The sequence below is a fragment of the Scylla paramamosain genome, chromosome 24 (assembly GCF_035594125.1).
Source record: "Scylla paramamosain isolate STU-SP2022 chromosome 24, ASM3559412v1, whole genome shotgun sequence".
Lineage (NCBI taxonomy): Eukaryota > Metazoa > Arthropoda > Malacostraca > Decapoda > Portunidae > Scylla > Scylla paramamosain.
In genome coordinates, this window is record NC_087174.1 from 3,502,501 (window position 1) to 3,530,000 (window position 27,500).

At 41.5% G+C, this 27,500-nt stretch overlaps 1 protein-coding gene across 2 annotated transcripts in view; it reads left to right on the forward strand.

Moving 5' to 3' along the window:
• Positions 1-27,500, forward strand: part of LOC135112589 (uncharacterized) — a 49,931-nt gene that overhangs the window by 12,307 nt on the left and 10,124 nt on the right. The window contains exon 1 of one of the 2 annotated variants that reach the window (XM_064027077.1): positions 16,170-16,267. The exons of the other annotated variant lie outside the window; for it this stretch is intronic. The gene's annotated coding sequence lies outside the window, so the exon portion shown is untranslated. Of the gene's footprint in view, positions 1-16,169; positions 16,268-27,500 lie in introns of those variants that run through there. 2 annotated transcript variants of the gene reach the window in all.

The following is a 27,500-nucleotide window of genomic DNA, read 5'->3' on the forward strand; positions in this document are numbered from 1 at the left end:
TCCTCCTCCTCCTCCTCCTCCTCCTCCTCCTCCTCCTCCTCCTCCTCCTCCTCCTCCTCCTCCTCCTCCTCCTCTTCCTCCTTCACTGCCTCACCATTCCTTTTTCCTCTCTTCCATCCATCCATCCACTTAACCCCTTCACTTTCCCTCCCTCTTCCCTCTCTTCCCTCTTCCCTTCCTTTACTTATTCCTACCTCCTCTCTTCTCTTCTCCTTGTACCTCCGTCTCTCTTCCCTCTTACCCTGTCACTCTAATCTCCCATCTCCCCTCTGCTCCTCTTCTCCTGTCCACCCCCACCCCCCTGCCCCCCTCCTTGCCTCCCCATGCCACGCCTAACCGCAACACGCACCCAGGCCTTCCCCCTTCCCCTCCCATCCCCTCCCACAACTCAGTGGGGGAGGAAGGGGAGTGGGAGAGAGGAGAGGGAGACAGGCTATGTTACCCTAAAAAGTTAAACCACACGCACACGCAAGCGGTTTTTATTATTATTATTATTATTATTATTATTATTATTATTATTATTATTATTATTATTATTATTATTATCATTATTATTATTGTATATTATCACTTTATAATTTATCTTTACAGCAGTTTCTTATTTTCTTCTTTCTTCTTTCTTCTTTTTTTCTTCTTATTTTACTTACTCGCATTTTTTTTTTTATTGTGAAGATAGTAGTGTAGATAATGATGGTGGTGGTGGTGACGGTGCACACGTACACAGCTGTGGTGATGCTGCTGTCATGGTAGTGATGGTGATGATAGTGGGTGCAGGTGGAGGTGTCACGGATGTGGTGGTGGTGATGGTGATAGTTCGTCACGGACTTTGCTTTGGTGATGGTGATGGTGGTGGTGGTGGTGGTGTGTGCTTGTAATAGTGATGGTAGTGGTGTTTACTGGTGGTGGTGGTTGGTGGTGGTGGTGGTGGTGGTGGTGATTGCAGCAGTGTGGTGGTGGAGCTTGTGACAGAGTATGATGGTGGTGGTGGTGGTGGAGGTGGTGGTGGTGGTGATGGTAGTGGAGGTGGTGGTGGTGGTGATGGTGGTGGTGGTTGTGGTGATGGTGGTGCTTGCCCTCACACAGGGGTTTGTTCTTCACCTTCCCTACCACAGGAATCTTGGGCGTCCATCCCTTCCCTCTCTCCCTCCCTCCCTTTCTCCCTTCCCTCCTTTCTACCTCCCTTCGTCCTTTCACCCTCTCTTTCCATCCTTTGAAACCGTGAAAACTCTCTCTCTCTCTCTCTCTCTCTCTCTCTCTCTCTCTCTCTCTCTCTCTCTCTCTCTCTCTCTCTCTCTCTCTCTCTCTCTCTCTCTCTCTCTCTCTCTCTCTCTCTCTCTCTCTCTCTCTTTATGGCCTCTCATTATAATTACAAGTCACTCCTTTCATTACTGTCCGCCTGCCATTAATTTATTCTGCCTTCCGCTTTCTCTCTTTTTCTCCTTCCTTTCCTCTCTGCTTTCTCTTCCATTTTTTGTGTGTGTATTTTTTAGCTCTTGTTCTTAAAATTGTTGTTGTTGTTGTTGTTGTTCATCATTATCATTGTTATCATTAGTTTTTTTTGCTTTTATCGGTCTTGCTGCTATTGTTGTTGCTGTCTTCTTCTTCTTGTTCTTCTTGTTCTTGTTCTTGTTCTTGTTCTTGTTCTTCTTCTCCTATCTTTTTTTGCCTCTTCCACTTCCCTTCTTTGTATCTGTATAATGCTTCCTTGTTTGTTTGACTGCTTTAATTTTCGACTTCCATCTTGTAGTAGTAGTAGTAGTAGTAGTAGTAGTAGTAGTGATAATAGCAACAACAAGAGTAACAGAACATCACTAACAGTCACTATCACCATCAGTATCATACCTCATTACCATGCACGCCCCTAAGTATGGAGGGGAAAGATCACAACGTCACACTCCGTCACAATAACAGCGTAAGACAGGGTGGTCCATCTTGCCCTGTGTCCCGCGGCGCTCCTGTGGTCCGGGTGGAGGCGCGCTGTGGCTGTGTGGCCCGCGAGTCGTTACCTTCAGTGATTACGGGAGCGAGATGCGGGTGAAGAAATGACACGGGCAGTAAATGTTAGAATAAATGATGGAAGTGAGGTAGGGAGATAGATAACTAGGTGAGGCTGAACAAATGAGTGAGTTAGAATAGATGAGTAGAAAAGGTGAGCAGAATTTCTAGTGAGGTAAAATAATTGACGTAGAGAAGGTGGAGTGAATGACATGAGTAAGACAGACTAAATGATGAGAGAGAGAGAGAGAGAGAGAGAGAGAGAGAGAGAGAGAGAGAGAGAGAGAGAGAGAGAGAGAGAGAGAGAGAGAGAGAGTGAGAAGAGTAATAAAGAAGGGGATTATTTACGTGAGTGAGAGAAATTAATGATGATCTGAACTAAAAAAAAGAACTGTAAATGAAAAATTAAAAAAAAATGACATACAAAAAACACAAGAAGGAATTACATGAATGAGCGAAAAAAAATATAAAAATAGGGACTAGAAATTAAGAAAAAAAAGAAAACAAAAAGATAAGTAAATAATGTAGATAAAATAGAGAAAATAAAGATATAAGAAAGAGGGAGAGAGAGGGAGCGAAAGAGAGACAGAGAGAGAGAGGAAAAGAAGGGTTAGGGGAAGTGTATAATGGCGTCTTATCCATCTTCATTATCACCCTCATTATCACCTTCATTAAAAAGCCACTTAACCCCGAGCCTCCACCTCATCGTCTCCATAAACAAGGGAATTACAAGGAGCATCCCAAGATTCCATTAATTTGCCGAACACGACTTGAATCTCTTATGTGGAATCGAATATCAGCACTTTTTTTTTTTTTTTTTTTTAGTTTTTCTTTATTTTTTTCGTGGTAGCATTTTCTTTTTATGGGAGCGAATCTTATGTTTTTTTTTTCTTTTTTTCTTTTCTTTCTTTCTTACTCGTTCATTCATTTTTTTTATGTGTAGTTTTCTCATTCATTCGTTAATTCATTTTTTTTCCTTTCTTTTCTTTCTTTCTGTCATTCCTTCATCCATTTTTATTCTTTGCTTTCTTATTTCTTTAACTGATCCTCTCATTCATTTTGTCACTCGTTCATCCATTCTTTCTCTCCTTCCTTCCTTCCTTCCTTCCTTTCTTCCTTCCTTCTTCCTTTCTTTGACTCGTCCTTTCATTCACTCACTCATTCATTCATCCATTCATTGTTTTTTTCCTCCTTTCTTTCTTTCTATCAACTTCCTTCTAATCTACTATTGACGAGCACATTACATATTTTTGTCCATATGTCACTGTTAGTCTTTTATATCCAACCTTCATATCTTTCCCCTCTTCCCTCTTACCAAGCAAAAAGAAACAAAGAAAATAGAAAATAATAATCACCTCTTTTTTACACGTGTTTTTTTTTCCCCTTCACGTATCTTCGCCAGGTAAATTAATGGGTGACCTTGGCGTTTACCTGTCGTTAGTGGGGCGCGTCTGTATGGTAATGGGTGGTGATGGTGGTGGTGATATAGGGGCAGTGTGCTGGGAACGGGTTTGGTTGTGATGGTGGTGATGCTTCGTTGGTTACCTTCATTGTTGTTATTGTTATTTTGTTTATCTTTTTTTCTAATTCGCTTTTTTTTCTTTTTTTTTAGGGGGTCACTTTTTTATTTATTTTTGTTTCATTGTTTTTTTTATATTTTTTGTTGTTGTGATGTTTATTAGAATTTGTTTTGCTTTTGTGTCATTTAGAGCTACTACTACTACTACTACTACAACTACTACTACTACTACTACTACTGCTACTATTACTACCTTTTTCATTGGAACTTAGAAGATAGAAACAAGCAAACTTATATGCAAAAGAAAAATATATGTATAATACATATTAAAAAAGAACTTTGGGTGTAGTAGGAACTCTACAATCCACACACACACACACACACACACACACACACACACACACACACACACACACACACACACACACACACACACACACACACACACACACCATAACTGAAGATCGATAAAGATTAGACCGGAATGCGTAGAAGAGGATAGCGATGGTCCACCCTTTGGCGATAGTAGAGATAGAGGAAGTGTGGGCCTCTCTCTCTCTCTCTCTCTCTCTCTCTCTCTCTCTCTCTCTCTCTCTCTCTCTCTCTCTCTCTCTCTCGAGGGGGTGGGGTGTCTGACGGTGATAAAAAAATTTTGTGACGCGAACGATGTGTGTGCGTGAGAGAGAGAGAGAGAGAGAGAGAGAGAGAGAGAGAGAGAGAGAGAGAGAGAGAGAGAGAGAGAGAGAGAGAGAGAGAGAGAGAGAGAGAGAGAGAGAGTACGCAAACAATAAAAAATCACATAAATGTCTTGATTTTCTATTGTTATGCTCAAAAATAGCGTTAATTTCATACTAAATAAAAAAACGAATAAATGTGGCAGAGAGAGAGAGAGAGAGAGAGAGAGAGAGAGAGAGAGAGAGAGAGAGAGAGAGAGAGGTGAGTGGGTAAGTTTTCTTAATTCTAACCCGCGGGGAAAAATGAAAGATAACATCAGGTTCCCAACACGAGGAAAGCGATGATTGTGTGACGATGTCTTGATCAGGAGGGAAGGATGAGGTGGCGGGGAGGTGAGAGGATAGAGGAGGAGATAAGGCGAGGAATCAGGATTGTTAAAAGCACGGGTGAAAGTCTTGGAGGCTCTGAAGGAGAAGAGATAGAAAGAGACAGACAGAGAGGAAGGGAAAGAAAGAAAAGAAAACGAAGCAGTCCTGTGGAGGGATAGGGAAGATGATGGAAAAAGTAAAAGGAGGATTGGAGAGAGAAAGAATGGTGTAGATTGGGAGAATTTGAGGATGATTGAAGAGTGGAGGGTTGAAGTAAGTGAGAGAAAGGAAGAAGTAAAGGATGGCGAGATAGAGAGTTAGAAGAGAAATGAAGAATGGAAGATTATAAAGAAACAGAGGAGAGATAAAGAGAGAGAGTTAAAGAGGGGTGAAGAGTAAAGATGAAGAAAATTAAATAAACAGAATAAAGGGTGGAATATATCTGAATATATCTATAGGATGTGCAAAAGAAAACCGATAATAGTGAAAATGTTATAATGAGAGAGAGAGAGAGAGAGAGAGAGAGAGAGAGAGAGAGAGAGAGAGAGAGAGAGAGAGAGAGAGAGAGAGAGAGAGAGAGAGAGTTCAGTTTGGTTGCGATCTTTTCCCCATTGTGTAAAAGAAGGAAGTTGAAGAGAACACACACACACACACACACACACACACACACACACACACACACACACACACACACAGCCACAAAGCCACTGTTTCTGCTTGGGTAGCCCGCTGGGTGGCCGTGGGTTATGAGGCTGAAATAGGGTAAGGAAGCAGAGGGCAGTGGGTGACCGTGGGCGGGGTGGGCAGTGGGTGGGGGCGTCTGTACGGTGGTGCGGTGCTTGGGGCGTGGGCGGAGTGGGGGAAGAGGTGGGATTATTCAAATTTTCATCATGTTTTTCCATATTTTTTTGTTTTTATTCTTTATTTTCATGTTATCTTCGTTCCTCTTTATTTCCATTTGTCTTCTTATTCTTCCCTTTCTTTTCCCTGTGTCAGTAGCTCATTCTTCCAGTCTTGAAATACTTCCCTTTTGTCTTCCTTTCCTTCCATCTTTCCTTCCTTCCTTCCTTTCACCTTACCCTCCATTCTCTTCCATCCTTCCTTCATCCCTGTGTTTCTTTTCTCCTTCCCTCTCTCCTTCCCCTCCTCCCTCTTCTTCAGCGTCCCTAAAACTGACCTTTCCTGTCTAAAAGCGACCACTAACCTACCTAACCATACCTTACCTCCCTTCCTCCCTTCCCTCCCTCCTTCCCTCCCTCCGCCTCTCCTTCTCTCCCTCCCAAGCAGTTAGTATTGGCCAAGAATCACGTTTGAAATCTAGAGAAAGTGCACTTCTATCTCGTCTTACGATCATAATGAAGATGTGACGACTGAATTTGCGAAGGGAGGAGGAGGAGGAGGAGGAGGAGGAGGAGGAGGAGGAGGATGGGAAGACACAATGAAGAGGAAGAAGAATGTGTGGTGGTAATGGTGAAGAGGGAGTGGAGTGGAGTGGAGTGGAATGGAAGTAGCGACGGTCGTCACTCACACACACACACACACACACACACACACACACACACACACACACACACACACACACACACACACACACACACACACACACACACTAATAACAACAAGTAATGATAATAATAATAGTCTAATTTTCACCCATAAGCAAAGGCAACTTAAAACAATACATTCACTTTATATAACAAACATTATGGAAACAAATAATATCGATACAAATAAAACTAACAATAAAAGTAACTTGAATGATACAAACACTTAAATAAATATATGCAAATCTATAAACACGTACATCAATAAGTTATGCATCATCGCTTTACTAATCATTATTACTTTGACTTCCCCAGGTGAGTGTTCCGGGAGAGTTCGTTGACGTCACCTGTGCAATTACCTGAGCGTCTGACGTAAGTACCTTGGAGTTTCGTCATTACTGATCCGTCTTCCATCCTTCATCCTTCCCTTCATTTTCCCTTTCCACAGTTATCCTCTCACTTTATTCTTTATTCCTTCTATCCTTCCACAGTTTATCCGTTTCCCTTCTCATATCCTTTTATTTTACCCTTCTCTTTTCATCCCATTACCCTTTCCCTCAAAACCATCCCTTTACACCTCCTTCCCTTCACCCCTTCAATCTCACAAGCATCTCTCCCTCTCATTTCCATCTCCCGTAAGCGTTTCCTTGTAAGTCCACTCTCTTCTCTCGTGTTCCCTTTGTAAACCAACACTGTAATTGAGTCTTGGTACCCTCCCTCCTTCTCTCTCTCTCTCTCCTTGTTAAGTAATGTATGAGGGGGGTAAGGGTGAATTATAAGGGTAACCAGTCCTACCCCTTAGGCTCTCGGTAGGCTGGGCTTCTCTATAGGCCTATGGAGTACTTCTTATAGGCTCCCCACTTGTCTGGATTGTTATATATTGGGTTTTTTATATGCAAGGTGATTTACGTCTTGATTTCTCGTTATTATCATGTTGTAATTTAGTGTTTTGATGCGTTTTTTAATCGTAGGATGAAGGACGGCTGTGGTGAATTAGGTATAGTGATTAATAATGATGAATAATGATTAAGGTGGAGGGTGTAATGAGAACGTAATGAAAAATGAAGAATAGGTAGATGTTTGCCTTGTTTATATGTGATAGTGTGTGTGTGTGTGTGTGTGTGTGCGTGTGTGTGTGTGTGTGTGTGTTTGAAATTAACTATGTTGGGGAATAATGATGAATGGCGGTGAGGAATATAATGAAATGGTAATGAATAACAGCAAGACGTTATCATGTTTAGTGTGTGTGGTGTGATCTCTTGCCTCGTTATTGTTTCCTTTATCGTGTATCAGAAGCGGTGATGGATAATGATGAGGAATGATAAAAGGGAAGGAATGGTTATAGGAAAACGATGGAAAATAATGAACGGGCAGTCTTTACCATGCTTATAATTCTTTAGTATGATTCATTTGTTGCCATTATTTAGTTTAACGTATGTCGAAGATAAGGATAAGCAATAATTTGATAATGATGAAGATGAATAACGCAACAAGATAATGAAAAAAATAAATATGTCGTATGATTTTCTTATTGCCATCTGTCTTCACGTAAATCAGGAATAATGACAATAGTAAATAATAACAACGATTAGGAATACAGGGAGGAAATAATAAGTGAGGAACAATAAAGACAATATTTACATGTAAGAAAACGTGAATGTTTATTTGGTATTTGCTTTTAACGTTTACCTGGCCTTATTTGGACACGTGAGGGAGCTTACCTGTTCATGGCCGTGACTGGAATGTTACCTGGAGCCACTGAGATCAATCAAGGGTTAGCATCTGTAGGGGTTTTACAGTACGTGCACCTGCTCTCTCTCTCTCTCTCTCTCTCTCTCTCTCTCTCTCTCTCTCTCTCTCTCTCTCTCTCTCTCTCTCTGTTCTTTTCCTTGCCTTTTTACCAGTTTTCTTTTTTTCTTTCTCTTTTTTTTCTTGTCTTCTCTCCAGTTTCTTTCTCCCTTCCCATTTCTATAGTTCCTACCTTATAATCTTATCCTTTTTCTTTGTCTCTCCTTCTGATCTTTCATTCTTTCATTTTTTTCTTTATTCCACCCGTTTCCTTTTCCATTACTTCTATAGTTCCATTCATTTGTTCCTCCCCTCATATATTTTAATTATGTTTTATTAATGCATTTATTTTTTTTACTTTTCTCTTCCTTCTTTTCCTATCAGGTATACAGATGCGACGCACACGTACATACAGACAGCAGACAGACAGACAGACAGTTACAGACAAACAACATAAGATTTTCAAAGTAGTAAAAAATTTATTTCCCTCTTTATAGTACGCCATATTTTCCCTCAAGTCGTCATCTTTTTGCTGCCACTGTAAATGCTTCCATAAAATCACTCGTTTTCTTTTTCGTTTTCTTTTTCTGTGGGTGTAATGTTTAATACTGTTTTTTTTTTCTTGGGGAGCCGTAAAAAAAGCACTAAAACAAAGGGAAAAGGAGGAGGAGGAGGAGGAGGAGGAGGAGGAGGATAATAGGAGGTGAAGTAGTAGTAGTAGTAGTAGTAGTAGCAGTAATTACTCTTACATATGCAGTTAACTGGGGAACATTTTTCTTAAGGATAATTAGTTCTACAAATTTTGGATACTTTAAACTAACTCTATCTATTTATGCATTTATAAGTATATTTACCCTTCTGTTTGTCTACATATCCATCTGTATATCTCATTCTATTTATACAGTACACCTACCTGTCTGTCTATCTATCTCTGTATCTCTATTAATTTATATATGTAATCTAACCTAACCTAACCTATCTATCTATGCAGTATATAATATCCATCCACCTATTTATCTACGTATCTCTTCATTTACCTGTGTAACCTAACCTAAATTAACTTAACCTAACCCAACCCCATCCAACATAACCTATCTATCTATCTATACAGTATATCTGCCTGTCTATTTGTCTATCTATCTATCTATCTGTCTTTCTCTACCCACTTATCTATTTACGTATCATTTGTCTACCTCTCTAATGAACAAATGCGAAAAAAAGGCTGAAAAAACTTTGCTACCATGACATTAATGCTTCACCTCAGCCTATATTTTTTTAGACACGCCGTCTATATCCCTCTCCCTCTCTCCCTCCACTCACTCCACTCCCTCTCTCCCAAGCTCTAGCTGACATACATACAGACACACATACTCTCTCTCTCTCCAGATGTCCCGAGGTTAGAGTGGGGGAGGTTGGAGGGACAATAAATTAAGAGTTTGGGGCAACGTGCGGGCAGGTAAGAACGGCTAGGTAATATGCCCTCCTCCTCCTCCTCCTCCTCCTCCTCCTCCTCCTCCTCCTCCTCTTCCTCCATTCAGTGACCATCCTTACTTCTATTCCTCGCTCGCTTCCTCCTTTCCTCCTTCCCTCCTCCTCCTTCTCCAGGTAGCTAGTCCTTCACCATCCCTCCCCCACCCACCTCCCGTACCAGCCTCCCTCTACCTGTCCTGTTGGTTACCTGCCTCCGGGGTTCGAATCCAGGTTCACTTTGGGTTCAATGCTGGGTGGGGTTTGCGGTTCAATTATTAGGGTTTCTGTTGATTATTATTATTTTTTTTATAGGGTTTTGTGTTTGGTTCGTTTTCTTGTTTTTTTTTTTTATCTTGTGTTTTTCCTGTGTGTGTGTGTGTGTGTGTGTGTGTTTACAGCTCGACAGTTTTATGGGCGGAAAGGTGAGAAGGAAAAAAAAATGTATATATGGAGGCGGAAGAGGGAGCGGGACGAGGAGGAGGAGGAGGAGGTGGAGGAGGACGAGGAAAAGGAGGAGGAGGTGAAGAGGTGGAGGTCGTGTTGGTGGATTGTTGGTTATTAAAAGCGAGAGAGAGAGAGAGAGAGAGAGAGAGAGAGAGAGAGAGAGAGAGAGAGAGAGAGAGAGAGAGAGAGAGAGAGAGAGAGAGAGAGAATCTAAAAATATAAATATATCAACAGGTTCTTATAATAATTCTCTCTCTCTCTCTCTCTCTCTCTCTCTCTCTCTCTCTCTCTCTCTCTCTCTCTCTCTCTCTCTCTCTCTCTCTCTCTCTCTACCCACCTTGTCCTCTGCTCTTTTACTCCTTCCCTTATTCCTTCCCTTCTCTCCCACTTCCATCTTTGCTCCTTCCCTCTCTCTTCTCCTTTCCCTTTTTCCCTTCTTGTAACATGAAACTTAACTAATTTCCTCCATTAGTCTAGGTGTGACTGGATAGCGGCGGGGAGATGGAGGAGGGAGGGAACGGAGAGGATGGAAAGAGAGAGGGAGTGGAGTGTGGGAGTGGAAGAAGGTCAGTAGCAAACACTCCACATTTTCAATTTGTTAGGCGTGGGAATTCAATCCACTCTTCTTTTTCTTTTTTTTTTTCTTTTTTTTTTTATGAGCCATGTTGCGTGTGGCCTTTTATTTATGTGTTTATTTATTTATCTATTTTGTTATTTTAGTAGTAGTAGTAGTAGTAGTAGTAGTAGCAGTAGTAGTCAGTCAAGCAGTTATGTTTATTTCTCGTATCACATATTACACAGAAAAAACAATTGAATTATAACGAAAAAAATAGACACCACAAATAAAAGATAATAGACACTCACTTCATTAAACTTGAATTACAACACGTAGTAGGAGTAGTAGTAGTAGTAGTAATAGTAGTAGTAGTAGTAGTAGTAGTAGTAGTAGTAGTTGTTGTTGTTGTTGTTGTAATTACGGCGGCTGGTGTGTTATTTCTCACAAACCTCGAGCGAAACTAAATGAGAGTTGCCCTTACTACATACAACGCCCCGTAACCTGACGCCCTCACGCCCTCACACCCTTACACTCCCACTCGCACTCCCAGCAGACCGAACACCACCAGAAAAACTCATTACCTCTACACTAGCCTGGGAAATTAGTCTTCTATTATTCTCGTATGGCTCACTAACGCCCCAAAACACTTCAAAACACTTCAGAATACTCCAAAACATCCTAAAATTCCCTTAAACACTCCAAAAACACTACTAAATAATCCAAAACACTCTTAAAATACCTTGAAAGATTCCGGAACACTTCAAAACACTCCCAAAACACTCCCAGGCACTCATACATTCCCAGGACAGCAGGAGTGGGCGTCAGAAACTTAATCCAAGGGTCCGGTATAAATATGAGAAGACGTGATGGCTTTACTGTAGGTAGTCTGGTGCTTGTTAAGTGACCGCAAGACTCTCTGTTGACATTGATACTCTCCACTAAAAGACCTGAGTGTTTTTTTTTTCTTTTTTTTATAGGGAAGCCGACCAAGAGGGAAAAAGACGAATGAAAAATGTTAAATAGATAAAATAAAAGCGTGTTTATGATGCAATTCCGCGGAAAATAATTGAGTTTAAGATTTGAGAGATATTCCAGTCTGCTCACTCTGGTGCAGTAAAAATAAGTTACACGTCATTTCATGTTACTTATTGTGTAGTGAGTGTACAGAAAACTAGATGGTGTGGTACAGTAAGCCTAGCAAGGTGAGACTCCGCTGCTGTTTGGATAGAAAATAAGGGGATGTGTTCAGAATCCCACCCACACCCCAGCCAGGCACCAGTGTGATGCAGCACCGCCACGCTAATGATGATGTGCCATTAGCATCACCATAAGGAGAGAGGTCGCTTCGTGAGGACCGCAAAGTCTGTTGTGGCCTGTGTTTCTATGTAACTCTCTCTCTCTCTCTCTCTCTCTCTCTCTCTCTCTCTCTCTCTCTCTCTCTCTCTCTCTCTCTCTCTCTCTCTCTCTCTCTCTCTCTCATACGTACTTACTAATTCATGTATTCATAGGAGTAGCAACATCGACACGTGTAAAGGAAGCAGAAGGAGGGAAAGAAGAGAATGTGCTGTGGCCATATCGATAATAGAAGCAGCGGTATTGTGCCTTATGAATAATCCTGATTCATTTGTGGTCTGGAGGAGGAGGAGGAGGAGGAGGAGGAGGAAGAGGAGGAGGAGAAGGAAGGTAATTGGAAAATGGATGAGCGTGGGACCAAAAGAAGATGTGTTTCTAATTGATATTTCTGTCCGTTTTTGGTGCGCCTGTTAACGTCTGACCTTGAAATTATTGTCGTCTCTCTCTCTCTCTCTCTCTCTCTCTCTCTCTCTCTCTCTCTCTCTCTCTCTCTCTCTCTCTCTCTCTCTCTCTCTCTCTCTCTCTCTCTCTCTCTCTCTCTCTCTCTCTCTCTCTCTCTGTCTGTGTGCGTGTGTGTGTCTATGTTGGGAGAGGTTGCGTGAAATATTGCTTTGTAAGACTGATGGTGGTGGTCGTGGTGGTGATGGTGATGAAGGCAGTGGTGATGGAGCGTGTAATGGGTCTGTGATTGATGTCTCTAGTGGTGGTGGTGATGGTGGTGGTGGCCGTGTGAGAAATGGTGAAGGTATTGTGAATGTAATGGTGGTGTAGTGTCCTTCAATGAGTGTTACAAATATCTTATACTTAAGTGATATATAAGTTCAGAGATATAGAAATTAAGTAAATGAATAGAAAAAATACAGAAGATATGACACATTGAAGAAATTATAGACACCAAGAGGGGAGTTAGTGAAGGTAAAGTAAGCAAATGCACGAAAGTAAGCAAGTGAAGGAAGATAAATGAGATGAATAAGTGAAATAAATGTATGGTAAATGAATAAGACAATAAGGCAAATGAATAACTGGCTCCGTTTTGGATTTTTCTTCCTTTTTTTCACCAAAAGTAACATTTTTTCCGTATTTCTGTGATTCTGCACTGCCGGCCACTCAAAAAAGAAGATCTATATAACCGTAAAAGAAGAAAAAAAGAAGAGGAGGGGGAGGAAAGAGAAGAAAAAAAAAAAAACTCGCCAAAGAAAGAAGGAAGGAAAAAAATCACCAACATTCCTTCATTTATCACCTTTCATCAGTACTGTCACCTTCCACACACTACTGTTCCTCCTCCTCCTCCTCCTCCTCCTCCTCCTCCTCCTCCTCCTCCTCCTCCTCCTCCTCCTTGACTAATGATCACCTTGGCCACAATCAGCACATTACCTGGACTAATAGGTAATGGTGAGCACCGCCTCGTTCCCACACCATTACTGACGCCCTAATGCCACAATAGTCCGTCGGCAGCCCCTTCCTTGCGGTCCAATCCTCTTTAATGCGACTCGATTCCTTTCTGTGTAGGTTTTGATCGTCTTGAATAGGATTGAGCTGTTGTGTGTGCTGGGTGTGATGAGGGCTAGAGTTTTGTGTGTTTGTGTGTATGTGTGTGTGTGTGTGTGTGTGTGTGTGTGTGTGTGTGTGTGTGTGTGTGTGTGTGTGTGCGCGTAGGGTTGTAAGTGGCAGGAAATCCACCTTTTGTTTAGTGTGCAGTAAATCTTTGAAAATAACCCTTGTCGTGAACTTTCTTTCCTCTTTTTCGCCCTCTTTCGCGTGTGTGTAGTGTGTGTGTGTGTGTGTGTGTCGCTCGTTTCACCTTCCTTCTCCATTCCCGCCTTACTTTGTTCTCTTTCTCTATCTAAATACTCCTCCCTCGCCTCCTTTCCTCATTCACTACTTACATTTCTCCAGCTGTGTGAGATTTCCCTTTAAAATTCGTATGTAATTCTCTTCGCTAAAATTTTCTCACTTTTTTCTTGATTCGGTTGATTGTTGATTAGATTAGTCAGAATCTTCTATTTTTCTTCCTTTTTTTTTCTTCACTTGTTTACTCTCTGTCGTTTACAGGAATATGTAATTATGTTTTTATCAATGTTTTCATCCCTTCTTATATTCTTTATTTCATTCCTTCTTTCACAAATTCATGATTGTATTTCCTTCGTTTTTGTACTTTTATTTTCCTCTCTTTTTCTTTCTCTCTTTCTTTCTTCATCCATTCCCCTTTCTTCCTTTCTTTATCTCATCCTTTCTTTCTTCATTTCATTCCTTCTTCCATCCTCTCTTTCTTTCTTTCCTTCTTTCCTTCATTTCTTCCTTAAATTCTTCAGTACACGTTTAGATCAGTTCCCTCCCTCAACCTTTCCTTCCTTGGAGTCAAAAAACACACACACACCTTTCCCCCCTCACACTTTCCTTTCAACCTGTACGTAAGCATTAGCTCCACCTGAAGGCTCCATTACCACACACCATTCCCAGGAACCGGCTTAGATTTTATTGCTACACCTACCAAATCTTCTCACACCTTCCCACGTCCTTCCCAGCCACGCCTCCTCTCTTCCCACGTCCTTCCTTCCCTTTCCTTCCCTCCAACGTATTCCTGTAGGGCGTGACCGATGCTTCCTCGACCTTGCCACTTCCAGATATCAAATGACGCTTTGTTGAACTTACACACACACACACACACACACACACACACACACACACACACACACACACACACACACACACACACAATTATTGCGTTAAATGAGACCAACGGACGCACTATAACTGTTTGTGTTGCTATGATTTTTTTTTCTTTTTTTTCTTTCTTTCTCTTTTCTTTTTTTGTTCGTGTTGTTAGTCTTTGATTGAGTGTTCGCGGCTTGGGTTTCAAATTTCTCTCTCTCTCTCTCTCTCTCTCTCTCTCTCTCTCTCTCTCTCTCTCTCTCTCTCTCTCTCTCTCTCTCTCTCTCTCTCTCTCTCTCTCAGCAATACTCTAACCACCAATTTCCATCTCTCTCTTTTCCCATCTTTTATCAAACTACTTTTTTTTCCCTTATTACCATCCTCTCCCCTTCTCTTTCCATACAACTTTGCTTTTCCTTCGTTTCTTGTTTTCCCCTATATTACCAAACCGCCATTAATTTCCCTCTTCCTTGTACTCTTTCCCTACCTATACTTTCCCTTCCCTTTCTCCTTCCATTTTCTTTTTTTTTTTTTTTTTCCTTTGTCTCTTCCTTTTCCTCTCCCCTCCCGCGCCCTTCCTCCATCCACAGCTTGAGAGAAACTGTCTTCGCGTTACTTGTTTTATCTGCTTCTCATCTGACTGGCCATTCCGTGTCTTAAGATTACGACTGTCTGATAGTTAGCTTCTGTGACTCTCTCTCTCTCTCTCTCTCTCTCTCTCTCTCTCTCTCTCTCTCTCTCTCTCTCTCTCTCTCTCTCTCTCTCTCTCTACGGTAATGATGATGGGAAGAAAATTTGGTTGCTTCTGGTTTTATTTCTCGTCCTTGTTTGTTTTGTTTGTTTGTTTGTTCGTTTTTATTTGTCTTTTTTTTTATCTTTCTTAGGTTCTTCTTCTTCTTCTTCTTCGTCTTCTCTTCCTCGTCCTCGTTCTCCTCCTCCTCCTCCTCCTCCTCTTCCTCCTCCTCCTCCTCCTCCTCCTCCTCCTCCTCCTCCTCCTCCTCCTCCTCCTCCTCCTCCTCCTCCTCCTCCTTTTACTTCTATACAACTCTATTTTGATTTATTTTTTCCATCATCTTGACCACCACCCACTTCTCTCCTCCTTTCTTCCCTCCCCTCCACCTCCTCTCCCTCTCTCTCTCCCCCACTTCTCTCCACTCTCCATGCACTCTCAACCCGACAGGAAGGACACCACATCTCTCCCTCCCTCTCTCCCTCCCTCTCTCCCTCCCTCCTTCCTCTCCCTCACTCTCTCTTCCACTCCCTTCCTTCCTCCGCCTCAGGACACTCGCTCGTCGTGGTTCCAGTCTTTTGTGAGGCGGCAAGACCAGTGGGGAACCGGTTTTTTGAGCGGGGTGGTGGTGGTGGTAGTAGTGGTGGTGGTGGTAATAATACTAGTCGTCGTAGTAGTAGTAGTAGTAGTAAGAATAATAGCAAAAGCAGCAATATTCTGTGGGTGGAGTAGTAGTAGTAGTAGTAGTAGTAGTAGCAGCAGCAGCAGCAACAGTACATTAACACTGGGAACTAGACAGGTACATCTGGGTCAAGTGGTTTATAATCACAGCAGTTGCAGTGGAGGGGAGATGTTGGTAATGGTAGCAGTAGAAGTGACGGGGGAAATGATGGAGATCGTTGTCGTGGTAGTAATAGTGGTGGTGGTAGTGGTAATAATAGCGATAATGTGGTTTTATTTACTTTCCACTTTTTTCCACACACACACACACACACACACACACCTGTTGATTGTCGTGGGAAGTTGATACAAAAAAGGTTAAATCGTAATTCCAACTTTTTCTCCATTCTCGCTTAGTTTCTCTTCATGCCGTCCTCGCGACCTGCCGTCCATCACAAGGCGGCGCTGCGCAGTGTGGTGATATCTGAAAGGTCACTGTTTTGGTGCCAGTGGGTGAGTGAACCGACCTCACCGCGTGTTATGAATTGTAATGAGTGATGTAAAGTGTATTGTTTGTGTTAGTGCAGTGGGAAAAAGTAGCTTATTGTGTTTCTACTACTACTACTACTACTACTACTACCTCAAGTAAATACATATACTAAGATTGTGATAAGACGGTAGTTGTTGTTGTTGTGTTTGTGGTGGTGGTGGTGGTGGTGGTGGTGGTGGTTAATTGTGGTACAGTGGCAAGGGTCGTGGTTGTGGTGGTTGTGGCTACGATGTTGATTGGTTTATGGCAACGATGGTAGGTATGGTGGGTTTTTTCCTTCAGAGAGAGAGAGAGAGAGAGAGAGAGAGAGAGAGAGAGAGAGAGAGAGAGAGAGAGAGAGAAAAACAAGACCTCACTTTGTTTTCCTCTCACACACTAAGCAGGAAATGTTAGGTAGGTTAATTTGTTCATTTATAAACACAACTGTACTTAACGCGCAAGCCTTCACGTGGAGTAGTAATAGTAGTAGTAGTAGTAGTAGTAGTAGTAGTAGTAGCAGTAGGAAGAGGAGGAGGAGGAGGAGGAGGAATAGAGATACAAAAAGAGGAGGAAAGATAGACACATTCTTTCCTCCACAATCCTGAGAGAGAGAGAGAGAGAGAGAGAGAGAGAGAGAGAGAGAGAGAGAGAGAGAGAGAGAGAGAGAGAGAGAGAGAGAGAGAGAGAGAATAAAAACAACACCCTTCTCTCACTCCAAACATAACTAACACACACACACACACACACACACACCTATATGCCCAAAACATTCCACACACGTTCCTTAAATTTTTTTTTTTTTCTTATTCAGCCCTTGGTATTTCGTTCCCTTTGTGCGTCGTGTGAAGGAACCAACTCTTCCACTCCATAGATGTCGCTGTACTGGAGACTTCTCGTGTATTTTGTACTGGAAGAAAAGTTGACATATTTATCTGCAAAACTCAACACGTGGAGAAAGAAAGGGATGAATAAAGGAAGGGATGAGGGAAGAAGAGGAATGAAGAGGAAGAGGAGGAAAAACGAAAGAGCAACGAAGGAGAAAATGAGAGAAGAAATGTAAAGAAGGATAAAAGATATGAGAGAGAGAGAGAGAGAGAGAGAGAGAGAGAGAGAGAGAGAGAGAGAGAGAGAGAGAGAGAGAGAGAGGTGGGGATTACGAAGCGTGGGTTGTCACTTTGTTGTTGCGGATTACTCGATTGTTATAGATAAGGGAGGGCTTCTCTCTCTCTCTCTCTCTCTCTCTCTCTCTCTCTCTCTCTCTCTCTCTCTCTCTCTCTCTCTCTCTCTCTCATTCCTCCAGTGTTTATTTTTCTTCCTTCTCCGTCATCAATCTTTCTCATCTCCTTTCATCTTCTGTTCTTTCTTCACTTCATTCATTCTTCTTCATCATCTTTCACTCCTCCTCCTCCTCCTCCTCCTCCTCCTTCTCCTCCTCCACCTCCATTCTTCCTTCTTCTCCCATTCCTCTCACCCGAAGTATCTGGTGAATTGCTTAAGTTCCCTCACGTCTTCCTGACACCCAATACATGAGAGAGAGAGAGAGAGAGAGAGAGAGAGAGAGAGAGAGAGAGAGAGAGAGAGAGAGAGAGAGAGAGAGAGAGAGAGAGGAGTGGTAGTAACTTTCTTTCATTTTTTTATATTTTCTTTATTTTCTTATTTACCTTCTTCATTGTTTATTGTTGTTTGTTTTGTTTGTTTTTCGTCTTTATTTCTTAATTAGTTTTATTGTATTTTTTTATTTCTCTTTTAGTTTAAGTTTAAAGCTTATTTATTTCTTTATTTTAAGTTGTTTTGTCGTACTTTCTTTAATCTGTTTGTTTATTTACTCATTTATTTTTCATTTCATATTGTATTCATTTATTTACAGTATCAATTGTGTGTGTGTGTGTGTGTGTGTGTGTGTGTGTGTGTGTCTGTGTGTCTGTGTGTGTGTGTGTGTCTCCGGATTAGGGAATTTTTTCTTCAGTTGTCATGTGACGGTGATGTGTGACGGAATTTGATGGTTTGATCCAAAGTGCGTTTACCTGTTACGGGAGATTATGGTGGTGGTGGTGGTGGTGATGGTGATGGTGGTGGTGGTGGTGGTGGTGGTGGTGGTATGTGTCCCCTGTTGTTTGTTTGTGAAATCCTAATGAATTTTCGCCCCTCCTCCTCCTCCTCCTCCTCCTCCTCTTCTTTTCTCAACCTTTCTCTCCCCAATATTTATCCCCGTTTTCTATGCCTATCTTGTTCATATATGTTTACTCTCTCTCTCTCTCTCTCTCTCTCTCTCTCTCTCTCTCTCTCTCTCTCTCTCTCTCTCTCTCTCTCTCTCTCTCTCTCTCTCTCTCTCTCTCTAATTGATGAATAACTCACGTGGATTACCTACCTGGCCTCCTCTCTTGGCTCACCTGTGCTAATGGACTAATGGAGTGGAGGAGAGCAGGAGGAATGACTAGGAGGAGGAGGAGGAGGAGGAGGAAGAGGAGGAGGAGGAGGGGAAAGGTCAGGAAGAAATGTGTGAGGATAAGAAAAAAAAAGCGAGAAGATTCTGGGTTTTTTCTTCTCTGAGTCAGGAACAAGAGTGAAAGAAAAGATGTAAAGAAAGTAAGGAAAGAGAAAAGAGAAGAAAAAAGAAGGAAGCAAAGACGAAGAAGAAAATCAGGCGTTTGGTGAAGATTGTGAAAATGTCTTCGAGGTTGTGAAAAGAATTAAGAGTTATGAATCATGGGAAAAATAATGGTGCTTATATTTATGTAGATTTACAAGCAGCAGGGAGGAAAAAAAGTTAAGGGCAGTTTTGGTAATGGAAGTGATAGGAATGGGTAGATGAAAGGTGAATGGTTGTTTGATAGATGATAAGTTTAATTAAGAAGTAGAGGTAAAAATGAGTAGATGAAGAGGAAAACAGAACAGAAAGAGAGATAAAAATAAGGAGATGAAGAAATTTTGAGGGTAAGAAGAAGATGGAGAGAAGAATAAGAGGAAAAGGAGCAAATATGAAAACATGGATGAGTCAAATGAAGTGAATAATAAATAAGTGAAAAAAAAAATGAAGGAAAAGACGTGGAAGTTGAGAATGAAAATAAAAAAACAGCAAAATAAATAAAATAAGAAAAAAACAAAGTAAAGAAAACAAATCACTGAGTTTTTATGGGAATGAACAAAACAAGAACATAAATAAAAGAAAGAAAAAAAGTAGGAAAAGTAACGGAAGACAGGAAAGTAAATATGAAGAAGAAAAGAATAATGGAGAGTTTGTTGATGATTTCTTTGCTTTTCCTTTGTGTGCTTTGTGTATTTTCACACTCAGGTGGAAAGGTGTGTGTGTGTGTGTGTGTGTGTGTGTGTGTGTGTGTGTGTGTTGTGATAATCTTGTGTTTCTATCTTTCTTTTGTAATTCTTCTTCTTCTTCTTCTTCTTCTTCTTCTTCTTCTTCGAGAGAGAGAGAGAGAGAGAGAGAGAGAGAGAGATTCATATTTATTTATGTATGTGCGTGCGTGTGTGCGTGTTAAGGAGTCGTTTCGCTGTTTTACTAAAGGCCTCACTGGAAGCTGCTGAGAGAGAGAGAGAGAGAGAGAGAGAGAGAGAGAGAGAGAGAGAGAGAGAGAGAGAGAGAGAGAGAGAGAGATTTGTTTACTCTTACTTAATCTTCCCATAGTTCTCTCCTCTCTCCCTCCTCTCTCCCTCCTCCCTCCATTCTCTATTCCTCCTCTCCCCCCATCCATCTGCCTTCTCTCCCATCTCCACTTCTCATAACTATCCAATTCTCTCCCTCCCCTTTCGACTTAAGTATGGAAAAGGGGAGAAGGGAGATAAAGTAGGAAAGAAAGGGACGACTGATAAAAGAGAAGTGAATAATGAGAAATGAAAGAAATGGATGCAGAAGAGAAGAAAATAACGAAGGAAAAATAGTGAATAGGAAAAGTAAAAAGGAAATGAGAGAGAAAGAGAGAGAGAGAGAGAGAGAGAGAGAGAGAGAGAGAGAGAGAGAGAGAGAGAGAGAGAGAGAGAGAGAGAGAGATGAAAAGAGACATAGGAATAAAGGGAAAATAAAAACGAATAAATGAAAATGGGTCAAGAGAAAGAAGGAATGGGAATAAATAAGTGAACAGAGAGAAGGAAAGAATAGAGGGATAGTGACAGAAATGGATAAACGGGGAAGGAAGGGTAATGGAAGGGAAGGAAAGGGTAAATGGAAGGGAAATAGGCCTATCATGGAATTTATTTATTTTTTTTATATTTTCTTTGATGGAATGAGTTAATGGGAATGACTTAGGAATGTGTGTGAGGCATTGTCTTGTGAGAGTAGGCGTGGGGAGTGAGAGGGGAAGGATTACTCTCTCTCTCTCTCTCTCTCTCTCTCGCTCTCTCTCTCTCTCTCTCTCTCTCTCTCTCTCTCTCTCTAGTTTTATAAGAAAATAGAAGGTAGAGAGGGAGAAAAGTAAATAAAAATGGTACGAAGGTGGGGAGAAAAAGACAAGGTAAAGAAAATATAGAAAGAATAAGAAAATGTTGTGCAGTTATTCTTTATGAGTCTATTAAGTCATTGTTGTGTTTTTTTTTTTCACGTATCTTGTGGTGTTCTTGTTCTATTCTCTCTTTTTTTCTTTTTTCTTTTTTTTTACGCCATTCAACGTCTTTGTCTCAGCCTTCAATTCAGTTCATTGCAAAGTTCTTTCTTTATATATTATTTATCTACTTTTTTTTATCTGTGTGCGTAAGTTTGTTTACCTATTTATTTATTTATTTATTTATCTATCTATTTATTTGTTGTTATTTCTGTATAATGTGAAGTTCGGTAAGTTTTTCACGAATAATCTGTAGAAGGCCAACACGTCTCCTGCCTGTTCTTTCTTCTTTTATGTTCTTTTGTGTTCCCTTGTGTTATTTCTCCTTTTTTCATCTCGTTCACATCTCTTTATTTAAATATCCCTTCTTTAGTTCCTCTTTCATCCATTCCTTTTCTTTATTTTCTTATTTTCTTTCTACAAGTCCCCCCTTTTCTTTATTTTCCTTTCTCATCAATTTATTTTTCATCTTCAACCCATTACGATCTTCAGTCTCCCTTGTCTCTCCCTCCCTCCCTTCCTCCCTCCATAGTTCTTTTCTCCCTTTCATCCTCCCTCCCTCCCCTTTCATGCTTCGCCCTCTCAAGCATTTGTTTGCCTTTTAAAGATGGTTTCCAGTGGTTTGTTTACATCTGGTTCGCTTCATCCTCACCCTCTCGCTCCATCACCCTTGACGCTTCCTGCCTCACCCCTGCCCTCTCTCTCTCTCTCTCTCTCTCTCTCTCTCTCTCTCTCTCTCTCTCTCTCTCTCTCTCTCTCTCTCATACGCCACAACTTTTCCCTTCCTCTCCCACGTCCTTCCATCTCTCCTTCCCTCCCTCTCCCATTCCCTCACCCTATCACCCATCACCCCCAGCAGAGAGGCCCTCCCCCCTACCCCCAATGTCCTAAGGGAGGGGATCCTATTACTGATGTCTGGTAGGATGCTTGTCGCCCCCTTCTTCCCCCCTATCCTACCCTTTCCTCCCCTCCCCCAAGAGTCCTTCGCCGCAGTCCTTCCTCCTTCAGTCCCTCCCTAATATTTCAAGTCCCCGCGCAGGACCTCCCATGGCCCTCAATTTGACCCCTGCCCGCCCTAGGACTCTCAAGGACCTGTAGGACTTCACCCATAAAGTTCATAGGATTTTTAGGATATTTTCTTTTTTTCTTATTCTTATTTCTTATCTTATTTATTCATTATTTTTTTCTTTTTTGGTTTTGTTATTTTTTTTTATTTCGCTGTTAATTTTCATTTGGTCTCATTTTTATTTTTTCTTCGTTTTAATTTGTTGATTCCTGTTTTCCATACGAGAGAAATACCTCCTCCTCCTCCTCCTCCTCCTCCTCCTCCTCCTCCTCCTCCTCCTCCTCCTCTCAAACTCTCAAAAACGCACACACGAGTATCCAGTAACCCACACACACACACACACACACACACACACACACACACACACACACACACACACACACACACACATACACCCTTATGAATGTGTAATCCGGGGCGGGGCGCGGCGTGGACGGAGGGCAGGCGGTTGGTCGCTTTTGGGAAAGTTTTTAATGTTAATATATTTATGAGAGGACCACGGTTTTCTCTCTCTCTCTCTCTCTCTCTCTCTCTCTCTCTCTCTCTCTCTCTCTCTCTCTCTCTCTCTCTCTCTCTCTCTCTCCATTTATCTATCTATTGATTTTATCTATCTATCTATCTATCTATCTATCAGTCTATCTATTTGTCTGTCTGTTTATCCATCTCTTTTTCCTTCAATATTTCATCAGGAGAGAGAGAGAGAGAGAGAGAGAGAGAGAGAGAGAGAGAGAGAGAGAGAGAGAGAGAGAGAGAGAGAGAGAGAGAGAGAGAGAGGGGGGAAGTTAACCGAAAATTTTTGAATAATCTAAATGAATAACAGTTACGTTTCCATTTTTCTTCGCGTTCAGTCTGATTTGCATAATTTTGGTAAAAGTAATAACACGCCTTTCTTTTCCCCCTCGCTCCGTTTTCTTTGCGGTTATGTTGGGACCCGTTTTCTTTTGATTTTTTTTTTTTTTTTTTGAGGTTAAGTATTAATAGTTTCTCAATGTTATGTTAATTAGTTTTTTTTATTTTATTTATTGTTATTATCCTTTTTTTTCTTGACGCTTATAAGGTTGTGTTGTTTTATTTATTTCATCATCATCATCATCATCATCATCATCATCACCATCATCATCATCATTGGCATCTGGTAAGCAGTATTAGTAATTATAAATGCCAGTAGCATAATTATGGTTTTTTCTTACATTCCTTCTTCTTGTTCTTGTACTTCTTGTTCTTCTTGTTTTATTGTTTTTCTTGTCTCTTGTTCTTGTTCTTGTCCTTCGTCTTATTGTTTTCTTGTTTTTGTTCTTGTTCTTGTTCTTCTATTATTCCTCCTCCCCGTCCTCCTCCTGACACGCGCTCTCTCCTATCACAATCAATCAATCAATCCAGAGAGAGAGAGAGAGAGAGAGAGAGAGAGAGAGAGAGAGAGAGAGAGAGAGAGAGAGAGAGAGACAAGGATCCTCAGAAGCTGTCTCCTATTACGCCCATGAGGCAGAACAAAGGGTCGTATTGAACAGAACACGGGATCAGGTTTGGTTCACCTTCACCAAAAAGAACTTGAGAGGTAAGCTACCGTCTCCCGTTTTCTTTAGAGCGGCCGACAAAGAAAACCTGTCACTCCCAAGGTTGTTTATGGGTAACGATTTCTTTTTTTACGGGAAAGAAAAGAGAGAGAGAGAGAGAGAGAGAGAGAGAGAGAGAGAGAGAGAGAGAGAGAGAGAGAGAGATGAGTATTATCTATTTCGTACATCCATTTCTTTTACTATTCTCTCTCTCTCTCTCTCTCTCTCTCTCTCTCTCTCTCTCTCTCTCTCTCTCTCTCTCTCTCTCTCTCTCTCTCTCTCATAATTACATTCCGTGACATTGTATCGATGTGGTTGGTAATTAGATTAGTTACCCTCACCGATTTCCATACAGTCTCTCTCTCTCTCTCTCTCTCTCTCTCTCTCTCCTCTCTCTCCTCTCTCTCTCTCTCTCTCTCTCTCTACTGGTGGCGGCCTTGTGTATCCCTTAATCACTCTCCTCGCAGTAATTAGCTTGTTTCATTAATTATCTCGCTATCTGGGAATGAAGTCTCGCTCATTAGTGGGTAACGGTGGTAGCTGTGGTGTTGTTGTTGTTTTTGTTGTTGTTGTTGTTGTTGTTGTTAGTTATTTGTTTACTTCTTTCGTTTAGTTTATCATTGTTTTTGGTGTTTTGGGTATAATTTTTATTCTTTTTTTTTTGTTTGTAATGATGTATCTGCTTTTAAAGGGCTCTTACTTGCAGGAATACTACTAATAGTATAACAACAACAATAACAACATCAACAACAATAATAACAACAATAACAACAACAACAACAACTAAAACTAGTATTATTATAACTGCTTACTAGTATACAACAACAACAATAACAACTACTACTACTACCACCACCCCCACCACCACCACCACAATCCCCCCATTACAGCAATCCGCCACACACGCTGGTGCCCACGTCCCCCACAACGGTAATATCGACCTTCTGACTGTTTCACACCTGCTGCGGCCCGCATTCCCCTGCCCACTGCTTCCTCTTCCTACTCCCTGACTGCTCCCCCCTCGCTGCCACATAGTCTCCCTCCTACTGTGGCTTGCTTTGGGTTTTAAAGATCGTTTTTCATCTTTTTTCGGGGATAAACTCTAATAAACTGGTGAATTGCGAGTATATTTTTTGGACGTAACTTGTTTTAGATTCTTCGTTAGTTTTCGTTACTTTGGTTAAGAGACGGAAGTAGCTAGAAAAGGTACCTCCTGTTTCTGTCTCTGTTTTTCCCTTTCTCTCTCTTTCAACCTATTTCATTCCTCCTTTCTATTACTCAATCTCTATCTTATTTCTTATTTCTGTTTCCTATCTTTCTTTCTTCTTCTTCCATTCTCACCTACTTCCCATCTTCCATCCCTCCATCTCTCCCTTTCTTTTATCTCTCTTCTCCCTTCTTTCCCATTTTCGCATTTCCCCTGTGCCCTCATGTCCTTTTCCCTCCCTCTTTCATGTTCCACCACCCATACTCCCTCACCTTCCCTCTCCCCTCCTCTCTCTACCACCATTTACTACCCAGCCTCCCCTCTTTTCCCCTTCCTTAGTGGTGAGAGAATTGCCGTTAATTTCACCTCTTCTAATGGGATTGTATCAAATGTAGCGGTAAGGTAGATTAAATAATGGTTTTCGCGCTGGTAGGTCATTTTTTACTGTTACCTGTGAAATGTACCTTAGATTTTGCTTGTCAATTTTTGTTTGGTTGTGTTATTTTAACGGTGCTTTGTGTGTGTGTGTGTGTGGTGTTTGTGTTTCGTGTTTGGTTTATCTGTATGAGTGAATGTTACTGTACTTTTTGGTTCGTGTTTTTTGTTGTTGGTGACTTTGCATATTGTGGGTTATTTCCAGGTGTAGTAGTAGTAGTAGTAGTAGTAGTAGTAGTAGTAGTAGTAGTAGTAGTAGTAGTAGTAGATATATTATGGGGTACGTAACTTTAAACTGTAAGAATACCTTTATTTTTTTTTTATCATAAACTACGAGGAAGCTGTCATTATAATTGTCAAGAATATAGTACAGATAAGAATACAAATAATAAGCAACTATGAATAAACAAATAGAATAAGTAAATAGATACATAAAAACATACATAAATAAAGAAATAATGTGCTTCTACTATTTTCTCCCCTCCCTCCTCCCCTCTCTGCCTTTCTCTCACCCCCTCCGCCTCCTCTCCCCTCTCTCCCTCCCCTCTCCCTCGTCCCTCTCCCTTCAACAGTTCTGCCCGCATGCCCTCAAAAGTTTACCGACATGAGTTTCACGTCTCTCTCTCTCTCCTCTCTCTCTCTCTCTCTCTCTCTCTCTCTCTCTCTCTCTCTCTCTCTCTCTCTCCTCTCTCTCTCTCTCTCTCTCTCTCTCTCTCATTATTTTCATTATTTTCATTATTATTATTATTATTATTATTATTATTATTATTATTATTATTATTATTATTAGTTAGGGTAGTAGAGGGGAGGAGGGTGAGAGGGAATGGGAGGAGGAGGAGGAGGAGGAGGAGGTGGTATGGTTTGTTTCCCATGGTTTTTCCTCCTCTTCCCCCTCCCCCCCTCCGTTAGTTTTCCTTTTCTTTCCTCCGCCTCCCCTCCCCTGTCCTCCGCCCACTCCCTCCCTCCCTCCCTCCCTCCTTCCCTCCCTCTACTCCGCTTATTGTGTTTGAACAGTAGGGGTCCCGCATCGTGTGTGTGTGTGTGTGTGTGTGTGTGTGTGTGTGTGTGTGTGTCCTATCCTTAGACAACGGACGAATCAGTGATGGGTCGAACACACACACACACACACACACACACACACACACACACACACACACACACACACACACACACACACACACACACACACACCTGTTCTCCTAATCAGTTCAACAGGGTGGAAAATAAGCCAAGTTTTTATTCATACCGCCCACTCATTCTCTCTCTCTCTCTCTCTCTCTCTCTCTCTCTCTCTCTCTCTCTCTCTCTCTCTCTCTCTCTCTCTCTCTCTCTCTCTCTCTCTCTCTCATCAGCTCCCTTACCTTCAGTTGAATACGATCCTTCTTCTTCTTCTCCTTCTTCTTCTTCTTCTTCTTCTTCTTCTTCTTCTTCTTCTTCTTCTTCTTCTTCTTCTTCTTCTTCTCAACCATTCCTCTCTTAATTTTTTTTTTTAATATTCTCTTTCATTCCCATTATTTATCACTCGTACCTTTCCATTTCCTCATTCCTTCACCTCCACACCCTTTTTCCATTCCCCTTCCCTCCCTCCCTCTTACCCATCCCTTCTTTCTCTCCCCACATCCTTCCCCATTCCTTTATCAACTCCCCCTCCCTTCACCACTATCTCCCCTTCCCATACAAACACCCATGGCCTTTGAAACCTTTTCCTGCAACATTTTTCCCACTTCCTCCCCATTTTTTATCTCCCCTCTCCCTCTCCCTCCTCCTCTCCCTCCTTCTCGTGTAACAATTAGTCGTGTTAAGTCACGTATTTGCTTACATTTAAGAGCCAAGTCGTGGGAGAGTGTTGGAACGAGAGGGGAGAGGATAAGGGAGGAGAGGGAGAGGAAAAGGGAGAGGGAGGGATGGTTGGCTTTGGAGTAATCGGTCTGTCGGTCAGTCGGGAGAGAGAGAGAGAGAGAGAGAGAGAGAGGGGGAGAGAGAGAGAGAGAGAGAGAGAGGGGGAGAGAGAGAGAGAGAATACATAGTGAAATATACGTGTGCAAATGAAGGTTAAGGGAGGAAAATTATGAAGTATTCTCATTTATTCGAATAACCTGACTATTTAATAATGAAAGAATCAAGTTCCTGTAAGATTTATCAGATTTTCTTGTTTGCATTTGTATATTGGTTTTGTATGTACTTGTTTTATGCTGTATTGTCTGTGTGAATGCATGCCACCACCACCACCACCGCCAGCAATACCACCACCACCACCACCAACAACAACAAAAACAACAATATGATAACCAAAAAAAAAAAAAAAAGCCTTTGGACGAAGAAATCTGAAACTGAACCATCCAATAGGACACAGGACACGGCATAACTCTCCCGTGTATCCTACTTATCATACTTATTACGTATTAT